We start from the raw sequence: 10,314 nt of genomic DNA on the forward strand, positions 1-10,314 counted from the left end.
CAGCCGCTCTCCCTTGTAACGAAGTCCTTAGAATAGCTTTAGCCTCGTTAGCCCTTTCGGTTTCCTTTCGGGGGGATTGAATTCTGTTGGTATTTGGGGTTTTGGTTTTTTTTCCTTTTCTTTCTTTTTTTTTTTTTCTTCTCCTCCTTGTTGTCGTCTGCTGTTTGTCGTCGTTTCTCGGTTTCATTTTTAATTTGTGCCATGTGGCTACATTAGTTGATGTTTTATCGAGTTCATTGGTCAATATTTGACCCATTCTTATTTCAATTTCTCCTTTTTAAATATGTAGATGAGAAAAGCCTCATGATTCTGCCAAAATTTTTATCAACAGCTGTTTAAAGTCTTTGTAGCGTTTAAAAAATATATATATATACATAATTGTTATGTAGTTCCAATAGCTTAGTTTTAAAGACTGATTTTAAAAATTAAAAAAAAAAAGAAGCAATTTTGAAGCAGCCCTTGCCGGAGGCATTGGTTCTTTATTATTTGTATTAAATACGAGCTTGCGAACCAATCATTTTACATCTGGTTTTTAAATCTTTAAGGGCACAACGAATGCGGTGCCGCTACTACTTCTTTTTTTTTTTCTTCCTTGTGTGAAACAACCTTTATTGTGATGTTACTTGTTATTGTTTAAATGTACAGAAACAAAGGGTTAAAAAAATGTGTTAATATACCTTGTTCCATGGTGTTGTTCTTTTGGGGGAGGGGACGCTACTCAACAATTAAAAGTATCACAACGCTATTGGACCAGTAGTATTTATTGCTTTAGAAATTGCTTGTTGTATCTGTATGTTGTCCCTTTTTAAATGTTTTTTTCTTCTTTTTTTTTCCTTGAAACATTGTATAAAGGGTTTTTTTTTTCCTTTAGTGTAAGCATCTTATATATAACAACTCATTTGTACAAGGTTTTTAAGTTTATATATAAATGTGTATATATATATTTTTTCCGGGATTTTGTTTTTGATTTCTTTTCATGATTTTTTTTTTTTTTTTTTTTTTTTTTTTTTGCTATATGAAATACGGTTGCCACCAAATGGACATTCGCAGGTGCATTTTTTTCAAGGATCAATAGTGTAAAGAATAAAATTGCTTTAAAAGCCATTACACATGAAAAGACTTGAAAATTTAGCAAGGGAATTTTTAGCAATGCTGTTTGAAAAATAGCAAGGTCCAAGTGTCTCCCGTTCAGAACTGCAGCTGAATCCCCTGCGACATTAGGACTGTAGGCTGTGTGCAAAATTTTTATGTGCCAAAATTCTCAGTGACTTTTAACTTTCTCCCGACAACTTTATTATTTTTTTTAATGCTGTAATTTTTTTGTTCATCATGTTTTGCTGTGATGTTACATAGGTAGATATGTATGTAGTTTTAATGTCACCTATAACAGACGTGTTTGGTAGCAGATTGTCCGGAAAGCATTTAAAATGAAGAGGTATAAACCCTTAAGGGCCAAATTCTGTATATTAGATTATTCATAAAAGGAAAATCAGACTGCCACTTTTATGTACACTTACTACATACAGGTAGGTAGCAAACTTAAAACAAAAAAAAAAACCTAGGCATGTTGATGTTGCAAAAAACGCTGTATAAAGCTGAAAAATTGTTCATCTGTTCATTCAGTGCCATTGTAGTTGACATGAAGCGATTGTAAAACTGTCTCAGATTTTTCTCTGGTTTATTAAGATGCTAACTATAACATTTTTTGTGAATACTTTGAATGTTTCCTAACAGTTGTGATGTTACTGTTCCGTTTTATGCTCTTACTCCGATTTTCATTTTTAATGGTTTGGAAGCCATTTTTTGTAATGAATAAATGTTCATGCTGTACAGTATCTGTAGCATGCAGTTCTGGATTAATAAAAGCAACTTAGTATGTGCAGAGAATGACTTGTCAACTCATTTATGCATTGACTGCATTTTGTCTGGCTGGAAAGATTTTCAGGCCAACTGGAAAAATTCCTCAAAAGAAAATGTGTGAAAATTGTGGCAAATTGCAGCCAGCTCTATTTGTGAGAAATCCCGTTTCCTTTGGGTTCCCATGGAATGCACTTGCACTGGCCCTCTCCCTGCTCAGCACACTTTTGCGTGAGTAGCAGTGGTTAAAAATCCTTTTTATTCAAAGCAAATGGCACATGATTTGGCAGAAGACAGCACGTGAGCTAAGGGAGTGTTCTTCCATGTGGATTGAGCCTGACTGGGGCACAGGCGACCAGAGCTGGTGTTACCTTCAATTTTAATATATTTCTGTTCAACCTGGTGGTCTCAAAACATAGGGCTGGTGCACTATAAAGGTCACATAGGAGAGCCCAGATAGCCTTAATTAGTAAAGTCCTTCTGCTGGCCTTAGGCTTTATCTGGACAGATTTGAGTCCAGTTTTGCATATATCTGAGGGTTTTTAAAATGAAATGAGCCCTTGCAGCACAGCCTGCTCTCAGTTCCAAGAATTCAGCATCCACCTGACAGCAATGCCTGCGGATGCTGCAGGATGGGACTGAATTTACATGGAAGGATTCTTATTATGTTGTTGATTTGTTTGGGTTTTTTTAAAATAAGTGGAGATTTAAACATAATTTCCAGGAATCTATCACAATTGGATGTCACCATAGGCCCAGTCATCTTGGAAAATGTCAGCCGTAATTCCTACAATGGCACTTGAGGGGAATGGAGTGTAAAGGTCTTGAAGCAGGTTTGTTCCCTGCCTTTGTGCAGGTGCCTTGCTCAGGTACTGCACTTCTGTTTGGCTGGTCTTGGCAGGCTCTGCAGGAAGGGTGAGTGTTCTGCAGAGATCTGAGAACAGGCTGTTCTGGTAAGCCCAGCACTGGGATGGTGCTGTCCCTTCCTGTGGGGTCCAATAAAACCTGCAAAAGTGTTCACTGGCTACAGAAGGAATTTCCCTTGTGAGGGGGTGGGAGGCACTGAGTGAAGTACTAAATAATGTGTAAGCAGTATACAGTACTTTAAATTGCTAATACTTAATTACTAGATCCAAGACAAGCCTTTTGGGTTTTTTTGTTCAAACATGTTAATAAAGGGCAATATACATGAGTATTACTTCTTATGCCCTATTAGAAGGAATAACTCATGGTGAATTTTTTACCAAGCTCCGTTTATCTCTCTTGATCCAAGGCCTGATGGTGTTTTTGTTGTGGTCTGACACAATGCTGCCCTTGACCTCAGTGGAACATGTTCCCTCACCACCCACAACAGGCACGTGGGCAGCGTGGGTGGGACAGGGCTCTGCAGTGGGGAAAAGGACATTGCTGCAAAGCCTTTATGTAAGATGCCAAATTTTCCTGTTGTTGGTAGCCAGTAAATTGAATGCAATGCTTAAATTACTCTCTGGCTAGTTAAGGTTTCTAGGGAATTTTTTTCTTCTTTTTCCTAAGTGTTTTGACTCTTGCTAGAGCACGGCCATCCATCAGCCAGACACATGTGCTGCATCTCTGCTGGGGATAGCTGCACTCTTCTAAAGTAAGGAATACTGCTCCAGGGAGATCTTTGAATGTCATGATTCAAAGTAGACACCATCAAGGTATGGTTCATATATTCAGGAAAATACTGTGTTCTTTGCTCTCTGCTTTATTAGGCAAACTTCGGAAAGCAGAGTCCTGAAACACCGTTCCTGTGCAAATTAGTTTTCCTTCTGTGTGTGTGGTGAGAGAGGCATGTGTTCCAAGGGCATGTTGAACAGAGCTTGTGAGTGGTGGATAACTTGTGCTGGGAACTTTGTTTTCTGTGGAAAACAATAGTATATTCCTGGGAAAGCAACTGCATGTGTTTCCTGTAGGTTATGCCTTTGCTGTGTCCCTTAGAGGCATTATGCCTTCAGATTTGCCTCCAAATTTGCCTTGCTTAGAGGAACTGAGCTGGGTCAAGGCTCCTGGGAGAAAATTACCATTATTTCTATGTATTCCCTTTGTGGAAACATGGTGGGAAGACAGCCCTTTCTATATACACTTGAGGAGTACAACAGGGTGAGGAACAGGCTGATCACCCCCAGATCCACACCAGTGAGGACAACCACTAGAGTGGGGTGGTGACAAACTGGCACGGTCTGTCCTCATCCAGGGCTGCCACGGGACAGCACAGGGCCCTACATACAGTAGGTAATTCACTGTATCTATTGCTTCCATCTGTTTTTATGGACTAAGGCAAGGAAGCAAGTCAATGTATTCCATGTTCGGGAGACATTTATTTTCCATTAGTTTTGTAAATCTCATTTTTCACTTAGTGTATGGAATTTTAAAAAGTTTAAGCAACTGCTGACTCAAAGCAGTGCCACATGGTTTTATGCTTTTCTCAAAAGAAAAAGTGGAAAGGCAGGAAAAAAAGAGCAATCTTTAGAGTCCTGTTCATTTCATTAGAGTATAAAAAAGATGCAAAGAGAATTTACTGTAAAATAGTTGCATAGGTCGTTGCAACAATAATGAAAGCTAATAATATTAATGTTATTATTATTATTATTATTAACAACAACAATAATAATAACAAACAACAATGAGTATGACACTGCTGCCTAGGTATGTCTGGCATACACATAGGATCACTTTACCACCAAAGACTCTGGATGAAGGTTTTGGATGCTGTTTTGGGAGAGGTGCTCCAGCTGAAAACAAAATTCAGTACAGGACCAAGATAGATCTCAGGTGATCTTTGTTGGACAGGATGCCTAAAGCTTTTGGAGCTTCAAAACTATGAATATTCAAATTTGCTGAGAGATTGTAGCAATTGCTATGTTATAAAAAAAGGGTAGACAGTTACTTTGGCATTCATTTTAAGATGTCCTTGGGAAACATCTTGAGACTTTGAGGCAGATCAGCTACAAGTGATTTGATTCCAAGCACCCATCATTGTCAATAATGTCACCAACCCATTTAAGGACTCTTTGAGGACTGTAGTCTTCCAACTCCTGGACTGATTTTCTCCTGGGATCAATCAAAAATATTAACTCATGACTTTCATCCATGTTCTAGGAGTTGCTCTTTTTCTGAGGTTGGAAATGCTTTTAAATTTGGGGTGGGGGGCTGTTAGTCTGGACCTCTAAGGCAGTGGAGAACATGAAGTCATGCTCTCTGTACATCTGCTTGACCCTCTCCTGATAACTCTTGAATAGTCTGGCATTCTGAACCAGATTTGACAGCGGCAGTCAAACTCTCAGAGATGATAAAGTCCCTCTGAGTTCCAGGGAGATCTCTGCCAGTGCTGAGAAGAGAGACTTTCCAGATCCACTGCTGAAGAAAAGGCAGGGAGAGCTCAGCTGTTATCCATTCTCTCTGGCAGCATCCAGATGGCCAATTATCACACATCTACTTCTGGACCAGCATCTGTGCTCCCCTGCTCAGCTGGCAGGCCGAGAAGATTAGGTAGGAGACATGGACAGCACTGGGATGTTGGAGGGAGCAAGGGAACGAGTTAAGGGTATAGGGAAAAGTGGAAATACTGCAGCTGCAATATGTAATATTATGTAAGATTGCAGTGGGGAAGCCAGGGGAGGGGAAGGACAATGGGGAGATAGGAGACACATCTGCAGGACACCAGGCCCTGCTAATGCTTCTGCTCACAGGGCAGAGCTGCTCTGGAAAAGTCAATGCTGTGGGGCTACCAGCTCCTGTCTCATTCCTTCAACTGAGCAGCTGGCACCAGCTCACCGATGGGAAGCACAGCCCCATTTGGGAGGTACCTGCTGGCAGGGGCCTGTGATGCTGTGGCCTGGACCGCACCAGAACAGTCTCCAGGATGGAAAAGTCTCAGGGTGTTTCCACAGCTCTGTAGCATGGGGAAGACTGAAGCTGGGTGTGCAAAGCAAGAAGGGTGGGGTTTTTTTCAAGAAAGAGAGAAAAGGGATTAATGTCTTATTTGCAAACCAGCCCATTTGTAGTAGCTGGTTCCCAGGCATTAGCAAACACCCTGGTTTTAATCTCCATCAGAAATTGTCTCCTTTGCTCCCTTATTTTGTGTTCCCTTTTAAATAAGCTGCTGGGGTATTTTTGGATCTAACTATATCTTTTTAATCTGTTCCACCCACCCCTCCTCAGCCCCCGCTGCCTCCCTGCCTGCTCCTTCTTCAAACTTATATAATGGCACATTATACAAAATAGCTAAGCAGGTGGTATTTTTAAAGACAGTGAGTGAGCATTTTTTTGGCCTAAATTTGGAACGAAACAGATGGATTTTAAGACTCTGCTTTTTCTATGAATAGTAACCGTTGTTCTCCACTGCCTTAAACACCAGTTTCAAGACCACCTCCAGCAACCAATCAGCACACTGTTATTTAATTATAGCAAAATTCTTAGCTCTGTCTGCTGCTGCATGGGCAAGTGGGGGGCACTGGATCAACTTCTGGAGCCAGGCAGACTTGCCAACAATAATTTTCCTTTTCCCAGAGGGCCGAAGGGGCCTGCAGCGGGTTCCAAGTTCCTCCTAAACTGGCTGTTCAGTTTGGGCTCCCTGACAGAGTGCTTGAAAAGGGTTATAGAAAGGCAGATAAATGCACTTCTTGTTGCAAGCTTCCCTGACAAGCCAGGCCTCCAGAACAGTGATCTCATTCCTGCCTTATTATTGGTGGTGCCAGATTTTTTCCATTAACAGGTAATTGAGTCGAAACTAAAATAAGCAAAGTTTGTTTTATCCAGTGCGTTTTCTTGCTTGCTTGTGAAAGAAAAACACTTTAGAGAGGGGTTTGCTTTTAATGTTCATGGAAATGTATTTACATCTCACAGATTGCTCCCTGCTCTAGTGTAATTAACCTGACTGGTCTTTTTGTTATTGTTGTTTTGATTTTTAAAGCAAAGATATTGGTGAGGCTTAATTCATTTTCCTAACGGTTTGAATTCCCTGGGAGCAGCAGAGTTGAAGTCGCCCATTCTGTGCACGGCCACAAGTGCTATCCAGCTCCTCTGTGTGTGCACTCACACTGTGGGCTTGGCTCCACCCATGGCCCCAGAGGGGAAGCCGGAACAGGATTCCAACAGGATGGTTCTGTACAGCGTTTCCAGGCTCACAACGAGCCTTCCCTTCCAGAGAGGCCATGGGGACACAAAGAGGCTGCCCACAAGACACTCATGGTCTTGCTGAAGGTCATTCTTTGTTTCTCATCCGTGTGTTTATGAGGGCCAGGAGTTGGACTTGATGATCCTTGTGAGTCCCTTCCAACTCAGCACATTCTGTGATTCTGTAATTCCTCAGCCAGCAGCTTCAGGTGTCCCTGTGTTGCCAGCAGGCCACCTCTCCCCATCCTCACCTGCAGGAGAGCCAGCCCTGGCCTGGGTGGAAGGCAACAGTTTAACAGGAAGAAGTAAGCAATGCTGAAGAGCAGAAAAGTTACACGTTTGTGGCTTTGCTGTTTTGCTCCTGTTTGCAGCTGTCCAGAGTTAGGCTCCTGCCTGCTTTGCCCTTGGGAGGGAGGCCATGATCTCCAGCACCACGGGGACCTGGGGTCTTTGCCCACTCACAGCCTTGTGGCAGCCACCTCTCCCTGAGCCTCGTGCAGAGGAGTAAAGGGACAGGAAAGGTCAGTAGAGGTGGGGGAAGTCGAGCAAGGAGGGTGCTGAGCTCAGGCTGTGGGATGGGGACAGTGGCATGTCCCGCTGCAGCAAAGACCCCACAGCCAGGCAGGGGCAGCAGGTGGCTGCAGAAGTGCTGAGCATGGCAGCGGTGTCGCCTGCCAAGCTGCCTCAGCCTCGTATCCCCTGGGCTCTGTGAGGCCAATTACCAATTCACAGAGTCCGTTTCAGCACAAACAGGACCTTCAAAGAGTTGGGAGCCTTCCTGTTTTGTTTCTTTTTATGCCCTCCTGAAAAAATAAAAGCAGAAACACCCATACTTAAAAGTCAAGTAGATAATTGTTTCAAACACGAATTTCAAACATTGTCTCTTCCTCTGGGCAGGTATTGCTGGGTCAATTACCCTGACTGCCAGCTAGCAAACTGAGACACAATAACCCCCACTTGAACTTGAACACATCCTCTCTAAAGTAATATTTAAAGGCGGTTTGTTTTGTTCAGTTTAATCGAACAACTTTTGGGGGTTTTCTTGTTGGAGATCTTATCCGGCTTTCATCTTTGATGCTGAGACTTGCCTGGCAGTGCAGCTGCAGGAGAAATCAGGTGGGTGACGAGAGAGCTGTGGTCCTGCAATAGCCCTTGTCTGGCTGAGGTAAAGGGTCCGTGGGGGGAAGGCGTACTCTGTATGAGGGAACAAAACAGAAAATGCCTGTTAATGTCTGAAATGAAACAAGTTTCACAAATTGCATTCCTAGCAGTCTGGGATATGCATTAACTGAGTCACTCAGTTTACCTGGCTCTAAAATGTTAAAAACCATGCAGTCACAAGGCACACTGGCACAGCTCTTATTATCTGCACAAAGCATGTTCAGAACCTCCACGGCAGAATCAGTGTCGCCACAATGGCAGGAGATGAAATTCCTTCTCCAATCAGTCATCCCAAAATACATGTTTCTCACTGGATTTTCTAGGGTACTACTTGTTGCACCAACAGCATAGATTAGTTTTCTGTTTACTGCATGAATTTTGCTAAAGCAGTCATTTGTCTTGCTTTTATGAGCTTTTCCTCTTCTGCATCATGAGGTATGCTGAAGAACTTGTACTTGTGAAAAAACACTGAACAAAGTGGTTTCGCCTCAAATTATTTAATTTTGAGATGATCTTTTTCTTTCCCCCACTCTAAATTTTTAAGTGAATTTAAATTAATAGGCATCTTTCAGGTATAGGCAATACACAGGTTGGAAAGATTTGCCATCCACAAATCTGCTTACTCATTAAAGCCTTCTGTTTAGCTACAAAAAGTCTGCAGCATGGACAACAACAGAATAGACCCCTCTGAACTCTGTCCTTCCTTCAGGCTACTCTGACCTGGGTAAATGAACAGAGTGATGCAGCTGACTCTCTGCCTCCTTCTGCTTTCAGATCCTTTCTGTCCCATTCAGAGTGTTTGTCACCTCAGGTTTCTTCCAATCACCTCTTCCAAGTTTTTCCATTGTCCTGCATTTCATGGGGATGGCATAGTAGCATCATCTCCATTTCACATGTTTGTAACCTGACTCAAAAGACCATTTTTGGGTTGAGTTTCACCTATGTGGAATATTTGATATGGTCTTCATCAAAAGGGTCTGTTAGGAGTGAATATAATACCAAGACCAACTTCTTCAAGGCAGCTGTGTCCAGAAACAAGGTCTGGCCTAGAGCAGACGCAGCAATGGGGAAGAGAACACAAGGACTGACTGTACAACATCAGTGACTTTAATACCATACATTCAGTCCCTTTTACTTGAGTTTTGGCATTTTTGAACTTTGTACTAGCTTACACCTCTTTTCTGGGATTAAATGTCCAAGATTTCCAATGGCACCTCATGTCCTCGGGTGTCCCATTTGATGAGGAAAGCCATTTCACAGCAAGAATTCATTCCAGGTGGACAGGAATCTTTGTAAAATGTCTCAACTTCAACTCTAAAACCGAAGCCAAAGGAATTGGTAGCTACTACTGAAAAATGTACAGTGATCTTACTTTAATCTATGAGGCACATTTAAAACAATTTTGGTATTGCATAAAGTAACAATTTTTTGGTGTGTGTTAGAGATGGTAAAGGGAAGAGAAATATAAATAATTCTATACATTAGTTGTATTTAAATATTGGAAGTTTCACTATTTCATGTAAGTCCTTTAGATTTGGTCCAACCGAAAACTCTTATTTACCCAATCTTAAATATTTTGGGGTTTGTTTCTTTTCCTGAATAAACCTGTCTATTTTTAGTGGTGATGTTGTTCTGGCTAGTTTTCTTTACCCTAACAGAGGTGACTCCACAGCACATTTCTTTTGACAAAAACACACAAAACCAACACGAATCAGTTAACACAGATGACATCCTTAAACTTGAATACATTTTTTCACTATAAACGCCACCAGTCAACTTTCGTGTAGGTAGGTTTCCATTGTTAGTTGTCAAAGTCTTCTTGAGTGGATTTCCCACTGTGTCACTTTTGTGTGAGTCAAATCAAGATTATAGGTAACAGAGAAGAAAAAGAAAAAGAAGAGAAGGTTAGACCCTCATTTTAGAGTTTAAGGAAAATCTACCAGCAGGTTGCAGTTCGAGTTGGTAATATACATGAAAGGGGGAGTCCAAGCCGTGTCACAGGTATCACTATATTAGGCTTTCAGGAAAAAGCATACAAAACACATATTGTAGTGGTCACACACAGAGACATAAATTTAGGAACAAGATCTGCCTTAGCTTGAACATAGTCAGCTCTGATAATAAGGAACAATGGACCGAAGCTATTATGAAATGAAACCC

Source organism: Corvus brachyrhynchos, unplaced genomic scaffold (assembly GCF_000691975.1).
Source record: "Corvus brachyrhynchos isolate BGI_N302 unplaced genomic scaffold, ASM69197v1 scaffold705, whole genome shotgun sequence".
Classification (NCBI taxonomy): domain Eukaryota; kingdom Metazoa; phylum Chordata; class Aves; order Passeriformes; family Corvidae; genus Corvus; species Corvus brachyrhynchos.